Consider the following 9,060-nt stretch of genomic DNA (forward strand, 5'->3'; position numbering starts at 1 on the left):
AGCTTCACACTGAAAACGCAGAAGAGATGAAAAGCCACTCGCCAAAACCGACACGGGATGTGAACGGTCCGGATAGCTCTGTGACCTTGAAGAAATTGCATCGTAGGTACTTCCTCGAAGAGAGTTACAAATCTAGGTAGATGGCTTCCTTTGTTAGCGTCGGGAAGTAACTGCTCTCGCACAGACTTGCCAGGACTTTGGGGACGCCCCTCCCAACGCAGTTGATGAGGTTGGCTCTCACTCCAAAGACCCCGTCTGGAATCGCCCCGAAGAGTGCTCCCCACCGGGGTGAACTTGCTCAGCAGGGCGGCGTGCGGTGTCGTCCCCCCGGGACCGCGTCCCCCCGGGACCGCGGCCCGGCTGTGTCTGCTCCGAGACCCGGGCGCCATTCCCCAGCCGCAGAAGTAATGTCTGCTCAGGGCTCGAGCCGGGTACTCTCTGGGCGTTGTCCCCGGCCCTGGAGAGCGGACTGTCCCAGGGAAGCTTCCCTGCTGACGTCGTGGTACAAAGATCTGACCTTTTAGCTCCAGGAGACAGTTTTGAAGGTCTGTGCCAGCTCTGAGCGCCCGTGGGCCCGCTGTGCGGAAACGCCCGTTTCCCAGGAAGGCTGAGTCGGATGCTGAGCCAGCGTTCCTGCCCCGGCGGCGTCCCCAGCGCAGACGCGGATGTGCGGTGACCGACGTGAGCAGGAGCGTGTGCAGTGGCTTCCGTCGTGGGGATCGTGACGACCAGAGACTGGAGACGTCCTCTCCTCGGACGCTCCTTCACAACGAAACACGCCGCAGCAACGGAAGGGACCGGAATATGAGCCCCCAACAGCCAGGAGGGGCCAGCTGCGGCGTGTGTGCTCACGGTGCCCTCATGCGGAGCGCACGTGGGCAAGACCGCTCTGTGGTGTTTGCATCCGGACGAGGGGTCTAGTCACCGGCCTTTAAAGTGAGCCACCTGTCCCCATCTCCTTGCCTCTAGCCCTGTCCCTGGTCACAGGAGGGTGTAGGTGCCAGCCCCTGAGGACAGCACCCCCACCTCTGCACAGGTCACTGGAGGTGTGGCCAGTGGCCCAGGCTCTCAGGGCCAACCCTGTGGGTGGTCCCTGCCTCGCTGTGCTTGGGTCCACTGCCCCTGGCCTCCCCCAGCAGGTGGACGCTGCCCAGCCCATCTCTGTCCCAAGGGCCCGTCCTGTGAGGCCTCCTCGGGCCGCCTCGGAAGAGACACACTGCTGCCTCGCCTAGCTGTCCCCCCGCATTGGCTCCAGGGCCCAGACCAGGAGCCCAAGGTCCCCAGACCCCACGTTCCCCACACCCCCACCAGGTCCTGTGGATCCCTTGCCCGAGCCCACGGCATCCGCTCAGGGCTCCCCCCCCCCCCTCAGCTGCCAGAGGAGCCTTGGCCCCGCGGGCGCACAGGTGGCCCAGCCCTCAGCGGCAAGTGGGGGGGCCTTCTGGATGCGTTTGGAGGAAACAGCTGCCAGTTAGCTGGTGCCGGGCAGTGCGTGTGGGCGGAGGGGCAGTGAGGGTGACTCCCTGGCAGGGTCTGGGGTGCAGGCCCGAGGAGGGGTTCTGCGGGGGCTGCAGAGGGCACGGGCCTGGGGCGGGCACGGCGGCCCTGGGGCAGGGCCTGGCCTGGGGGCGGGAGGCAGAGGGCACGTGCCCTGGATGGTCGGTTCCGGGCCCTTCTGTTCCGTTTCCGTGAGGTGCAGCACGTGGCCTGCCCCGACCAGAACCAGGACTCCTGCTGCGCTCGCCGGCCATAAGCCTGAAGCACAGGCACACCGGCCTCCCCGGCGAACCCCGAAACCCCGAACAACCACAGATCGTGTCGTGGGGGTGGGGGGGAGATTAACAGCACAAAGTAGGCCTTCTCCAAATTAGCACAGAAGTTCATTACAGTTCCGGCCAAAATTCCACCTACTTGTTTTGTTGTTTAGGGAGGGAGAAAGTGGGTGCCAGCAGGGGCGGGGCAGAGGGAGAGGGAGAGAGAGAATCCCAGGCAAGCTCCGCACTCAGCACAGAGCCTGACATGGGGCTCAAACCCACCACCCTGGGGCCCTGACCTGAGCCAAAATCAAGAGCCAGATGCTCAACCAACTGAGCCACCCGGGTGCCCCTCCTCCTGTTTATTTTTAACAAATTCAACCACCTTATCCCCAAACGCCTGTGGAACAGCAGTGATCTGGGGTTTGGGATTGTAACACCGCCTTCCAAAAGTTCGTGTCCGCCATTTCTTTTGGGAAAACTCCCTTAATCCAGTGAAGGCCTTTTTCGTAAACGCGGAGAGCCCTCTCTGCATTTCTTTCTGCTAGCGAGAACAGGCGCTGACGAGGCCTTTTGTAAAGTGGCACAACGGGAACTTTCGGAGAGTGGGGGACGCGCCTCACTCTGTGTGGCCTCAGCGTACGGGGTCTTCTCGGGGACGCTGTGACAGCAGAGCGCGAGCTGCCGTGACCTCGGATGGGTCTGCGAGGAAGAGAGAGCCCAGAGCGGGTGTGGCGGCTGTGTGCACACACGTGGGCGTGCACACTCGAGATGTGATCCGGGGGCCCAAGTCCGTGCAGAAGGACAGACCTGTAGCGGGTGAAACGGCGCGGCTCCCCGTGGCCAGGGCGCGGAGAGCGGCGTCTCCGTTAGGACCGCTGAGGACAAACCACGCAGCAGAAAACCCAGATTTCCGGACCCCGGGACGGGCTCCCGTCTAGGAAGGGCTGAGGGACAGGGCACACCCCGCTAGAGGTGAGGTCTGCAGCCAGAGGGTAGAGGTGGCCGGCGGGGTGGGGGGGGGGTGGGGGGGGGACGGCGGGGGAGGGGTCAGACCACACGTCGGCTCCATCCAGGCCGCCGGCCACAGCTGCCGTCTGGTGCGGCTGGAAGGGGAGGGCTGGGGTGGCTGCCCTGGGGGCTCAAGACGGTGGGCGGGCACCCCGCGAGGGGTCTGTGGATGCCGGCTGGGCCCCTGGCAGGACGTGGGGGCACGTCGTCCTGGGGGTGGCCTGCGCCAGGGCCAGGGCAGGGGGTGATCTCAGGCCTCACGCGGGCCGCCCACCCCTGCCCCTGCCTCCCCTCACCTCAGGCCCAGAGGAGGCAGGAAGGGGAGGGCCGGGTCCACATCTGCCGCGCTGTCGGCCGCGCTGCCCCCAGCTGCTCCCGGCCAGCGCCAGCTGGGTTTGCAGAATTGATTTTTTAGCAAAAAACAACATGAAGGAGAAAAGCTGAGACTGGGGCCAGCTGCGGGGCTGTTCCGGGCTCTGTGCCCTGGCGGCCGGTGCTCTCTGCATGAGGAGAGGCATGTGGCCCGCGGGGCCAGGGCTCGTGCCAAACACCCGGAGGAGGCCCCGGAGTCGCCGTGACCGGCGCCCCATGCCCGTGCCCCTGCAGACTCCCCGCGGCACAGAGCGTGCAGACAAGCCTGGGCCGCGGGCACGGAGTCCCTGCCACCCCACGGGGCAGCCCCGGCAGGCCCACTCCGGCCCGGCCAGCTTGCCCACCCACTACCACTACGGTCCGCCGTCCGGGGGCAGCCGAGGGGCCTCGTGCGCCCAACTGAGACGTCTCTGACAGTCACCCCCACCTCGGCACGGAAACGCCGCAGGGGTGACGTCTCGAGACCCCCGGGCAGCCGCCGCCAGCAGCCGCCGGCCCCTGGTCTCCTCTCCACGTGCCCTTACGCGCAGGAGCCTGGGCTTCCGGCACCCTGCCCACCCCCAAGGGCGGCACTGGGGGTCTGTGCAGGATCCCACTATGGGGACCAGTCACTGCTCATTCACCCAGGCCCTCCTCGCCCCTTCCGTGGCCCAGCCTGTGGCCTGTCCTTGGGCGGGGGTCTTGGGGGAGCAGATTCTTTCTCAAGTGGATTCCCGGGAGTGGAACTGCTAAGTCAAGATGTGAACATGTGTAATCGGGGGAGACGGTCCCAAATTGCATGTTGTACGGATTAACCAGCTCCCCACAGTGTATAAGAATGCCTGTTTCGGGGTGCCCGGGTGGCTCAGTTGGTTGAGCGTCCAACTTTGGCTCAGGTCATGGTCTCTCGGTTCATGAGTTCGAGCCCTACTTTGGGCTCTATGCTGACAGCTCAGCAGGCTGGAACCTGCTTCTGATTCTGGGTCTCCCTCTCTCTCTTCTTGTGCTCTGTGTCTCTCTCTCTCTCTCTCAAAAATAAATAGACGTTGAAACTAATAAGGGGCACCTCAGCCACTCGGTTAAGTGTCTCACTTCGGCTCGGGTCATGATCTCATGGTTCGTGGGTTTGAGCCCATGTTGGGCTCTGTGCTGACAGCCTGGAGCCTGCTTAGGATTCTCTCTCTCCCTCTCTTCCTGTCCCTCCCCCACCTGCACACACACTCATTCTCTCTCTCTCTCTCTCAAAATAAACAAACACTTAACAAAGTGCTGTTTCCCCAAAGCTACCCAGGCATTATGAGTTCTTACACTTCATAATCCACGGCAAGTGAGCTATCATGCCTTTGTGCAATTGTATTTGCTTTTCTCCTAGTACTCGTGAGATTGCACACTGCTCGTGTCTGCACGTCCTATGAATTACCTGTTCAAACTCTATTTTCTATTTGGAAAGTTACAACTGGTCTTTTTCTTATCGATTTGCAAGAGCTCTTTATATATTGAGGAAATTAGACTTTTATCTATAACATGAGTTGTAAATACAGTTTCCTCATTTATTGTTTATTTAATTGTTCACATGCACATTTATGATCTTTCTTTGCCACTAGATGGACAGCCGCCAGGAGGGCAAGGAATGTCCAATTGCCCCAGCACGGTGTCTCCTTCACCCAGGAGCCTGCCCTGGGCTCTCAGCTAATTCTGTGTCTCCAGGGCACAGGCAGTTCCATGGCAGCCAGGTCAACTCTGGGCTCCTGTCCAGCCAGTGCCCCCTCCCCCAGGTAGACAGTACTACCTGGCTGTCCCAGGGTGTCCTCCCCAAACCCACATACACGCGGTGTCCCCATGTGAAAAGGAACCATCCCCCCCCACCCCCGCCCCCTGTCGCTTGTCTCCTCATGGCCCTGTTCCAGGAGGTGGTCCCTCCCCACTCCTCCTCCTCACCTGCCTCTGGCGCGGGGCTGACCACGCACCCAGTGCCACAGCTCAGTGGGAGCCAGAACAGGAGCTGGTCCTGCCCCCTCCCGCCCTCCCGCCCAGGCACAGGAAGGCCGGGGCTGGGTGGGCAGGGGGCAAGCAGAGGGGGTCCCGTGGTGGGGGCCGGGCTCAGCCCTTGAGGAGGGGAGAGACTCCATCCTGTTGGTGGGACTCAAGGGTTCCGGGAGCTAGACCCCGAAGCATCTATCCCTGCCTTCTGCAAGTTTCCAGCCTCGGTGTCCCCATCAAGGAAGAGCCACTGCCGTCTGCTCCGTGCACCAGCCCCTGTCGCTGCCCTGGGGGCCTGGTAACCGGTTGCGGGGGCGTCAGCAGCAGCCCACGCTCTGGACCGGGGGCCAGCTTTCCAATAAAAGTGGAGTGTTTTTAACAGATGGGAGATTCTGGAAATTGCTAAGGAAAAAATAGTCCTTGGGCCCAGCCAGGCTTGGCCAGGAAGACCAGCGAGGGGGAAGTAGCCTTCAGCTCCCTCGCCTCACCAGCAAAGGGGGGCAGGCCCTGGTGGCCTCGGCGGGGAGAGAGGTGGCCAGGCCCCTGGCCGAGGCCACTTTGTGGGCACTGGCTTTCTTTGGAGTGGAATGCTGGTCCTGGAAGCTGCAGTCCCTGGCCCCCGGCCCCACCAGAGCTGGTGGGGGTGGGGCGGGGCTGTGCCCGAGGCCGCGGGGGCCGCTCACATCGCTGGCCCCCCGGGCCTCCTTAGGAGAGCCCCAGGTAGCAGGTCTGGTCCACTCTCCGATGTGCTTACGGCTCAGGGCCCACCCACCCCAGCTCTGTGGCCACTCAGGCCACGGCAGCCTCTGCCGTCATCCTCGCTGCCCACCAGGCACCTCTCTGCCCCTCACCTGGCCTCTCCTGGCACCCTTCAACTTCACCTGCCCTCCCCTGCCCAGCAGTGATTCCAGCCCCTCACACACACACACCGAGGTCGGGCTTGGCAGGATGCGGGGGGGGGAGGGCTCTCCTGCCCCCTGACGGAGACCCCCTAGGCAGGCCCACTCCCCACCAGAGGACCCGTCCCCCTCGTCTCTCCCAGAGCTGGGCCAAGCGCCAAGCCCCGAGGGGCTCCTATTCCGAGGGTGCCGTGAATGCGTGCTGGCCTCATTGCCACTACTGGGGGTCCGGAGGGGCAAGACCTCTCCTGCTCGGGGGGCCTGCTGCCCTGCTGGCACCAGGGTACCCTCTCCCCGAGGAGGCTCGCTGGGTCCCCATGTCCTGGCTGAGCCCAGCGCCCTGTGCAGAGGGGTGTGGAGGCTACCCCGGGGCTGGGGTGTCTGGTATGGGTCAGCCCCTGTGCTCTGTCACCCCACCCACCTCCCTGCACAGCGGCTGTGGTCCCCGTGTCGGAGTCGGCGGGGGTGACACTCGGGTCTCTGTGGTCACTGCTGTGGTCACTCTTGGTGGCGAAAGTGAACGGGTGGCCGGCAGTCGGTGGGGGCGGGGCGGCCACCTGACCCACGGGCCACACACCAGCCAAGTAGCGGCCCTGCACGGGGCTGGTGGTCCGACCAGGGGTGCAAGGGCCTGAGTGGCGTGGATACGCTGGGGGGGTCTGCAGCCAGGACCCTCCACGGGAAAGTGGGTGGCCAGTGCTGGTCCCCGCCCGGGCTGGGCTCTTTCTGGCTCCAGAGGCCTGGCCAGACCAGCCCCCGGCCCAACACACCCTGCGAGGCGGCCGAGGCTGGGCTGCTGCCCAGCTCACGTGGAGGGGCACGGGGACGTGGGAGCGAGGCGTCCTCAGGGCCCTGTGATGGCCGTGGGCAGGGCAGGGTCACCCTGCTGACCCCCGGCTCAGGGGATCCAGGAGGAAGAACCACCACACCCAAATGAGAACCGCATGCTGGGGGCCTGGGCTGGTCAGCAGGGCAAGGCCTGGCCCCGGCCCCCACTCTCTTTGCTCCCAGACCTTCCTTGGCTGGGGTGTCCCCGGGAGAGCTCAAGGTAGGAGGTCGCAGACCAGGTCCTGGCCCCTGGGGCCTGGAACCTAGGAGACCCCCAATCCCTGCTGGCCACCGAGCCCGGAGCCTCCCCACCCGTGGGCACATTTCGTAAAGACAGGGAGGTGCGCCCTGGGGTGCGGCTCCGAGGAGGGCCAATTTGGGGGCACCTCCCAGGTGATGCCAGCACAAGGCCCCAGGCCTCCTGTGGCCACAGCTGTGCTTGGTGCCCCAGTCCCCCACGTACGGAGGCGTGTCTGTGTGTCCCCCCGGGACCAGGCCCAGAGCCCGGCCTGGCAGCACTGGAGGGCACGGGGGCGCCCGGCCGCGTCTCCTCAGGGACAGGGGACCCGCCTCGGCCACAGGATCGGGCCAGGCCTCACCCGGCCAGGAGCCCCAGAGAGAGCCCAGGACACATGCTGAGCTGTGACTTTGTGCCTAGAAACAGCCAGAAAGGGGGGCGCCTGGGGGGCTCCGTCGGTTGAGCGTCCGACTTCGGCCCGGATCACGATCTCGCGGTTTGTGGGTTCGGGGCCCGCGTCGGGCTCTGTGCTGACGACTCAGACACTTCGGGTTCTGTGTCTCCCTCTCTCTCTGCCCCTCCCCAGCTTGGGCTCACGCTCGCTTGCTCTCTGTCTCTCTCTCAAAAATGAACAAACATTAAAAATATATTTTTAAAAGAAAGAAAGAAAGAGTAAGAAGCCACAGGTGAGTGCAGGGAGGCAGCTGTGCACAAAATTTATGTTCAGAAACCAACATCTTTCAAATTCAAGCCGTTTCCAAGAAGAGATGATAAAGAGAAGGCAGTGTTTATAACAGAAGTAAAAGTTATAAATTATCTAGGCACAAACTTCGCCTACTTCCTGTGTACTCGGAACCATCCTGAGGAGCTCCTGAGGGACATCTTCTAGCACCTTCCAGAAAGGCACTTTCCGGAAGAGGAGTGAGCCTCACAGTGATGTCACCTCGTCCTGAGCTAATCTGAGCGAGACAGTCCCGGGAAAGCACCTGAGAATTTCTCTGCAACCAGGTCGGTTGATTATAAGGTTACTATTGAAGAAACGTGGACAAACAACTAAGAAAGTTCTGGAGTAAAAGAGCACCAAGGAAGCCACGTGTTCCCGAAGCTAACCGGAGTTCATGGCCGTGGCCACGTCTCGGTCAGCGGGAGGCAGGGCACGAGATGGCGGCTGGCCAGGGGCAGGAGCAGGGCCGGGCGGTGGCACGCGGGAGAGCGAGAACGGTTCCACAAAAAACCACGGCTGAGTTGAAGAACGAGCAAAGCACCTGCACAGTCGCTTTTCCGAATAATTCACACAAAGGGCAACGGGCCCGTGACGGGCGCCAACATCACGAGCGCTCGGGGAGGTGTAAACCCCAGCGAGGGGCGCCTCCTGGCCACCGGGCCACAATAGCCATGTGGCGTGACCGCTACTCCCACAACGGCCCGGATGGCGTCACCCGACGGCCGATAAACACACGGCGTCCGCTCGTGCGACGGGCTCCTGTCCCGCCGTGGAAGGAACTCGGCACCGGCACGTTCGTGAACGTGGATGAAGCTTGAAAACGCATGAAGTGGAAGGACAGAACCACAGGCCACCTAGCGCGTGACTCTGTCTACGTGACGCGTCTGGAACGGGAGAGTCCCAGGCACAGGAGGCAGCCGAGTGGTGGCCAGGGGCTGGGAGGGGGACACGTGGGACGGGAGGGGCCGCTAACGGGGGCAGGACCTCTTTGGGAGTGGTGGAATGTTCTGGAAGTAGACATGATGGTTGCACAACCTCGTGAATAAACTAAAAACCGCCGAATTATACACTCGAAAAGGTGAATTTCCTGTCCCGTGAATTGTATCTCGATAAGGCCTTTTTTCAAGAAACGTCCTTGCTCCATCCGTGGGGGCCTGTATCGAGAGGGCAGCACCGGCAGAATGGAAGATGTGTGGGTCTCACGTGTGGCAGACCCTCCCCTGGTGTCACAGGGCAGGGCAGCTCCCCCGGGAATACGAGGTTCTGACCTTCCTC

The sequence above is a fragment of the Prionailurus viverrinus genome, unplaced genomic scaffold (assembly GCF_022837055.1).
Source record: "Prionailurus viverrinus isolate Anna unplaced genomic scaffold, UM_Priviv_1.0 scaffold_45, whole genome shotgun sequence".
NCBI lineage: Eukaryota > Metazoa > Chordata > Mammalia > Carnivora > Felidae > Prionailurus > Prionailurus viverrinus.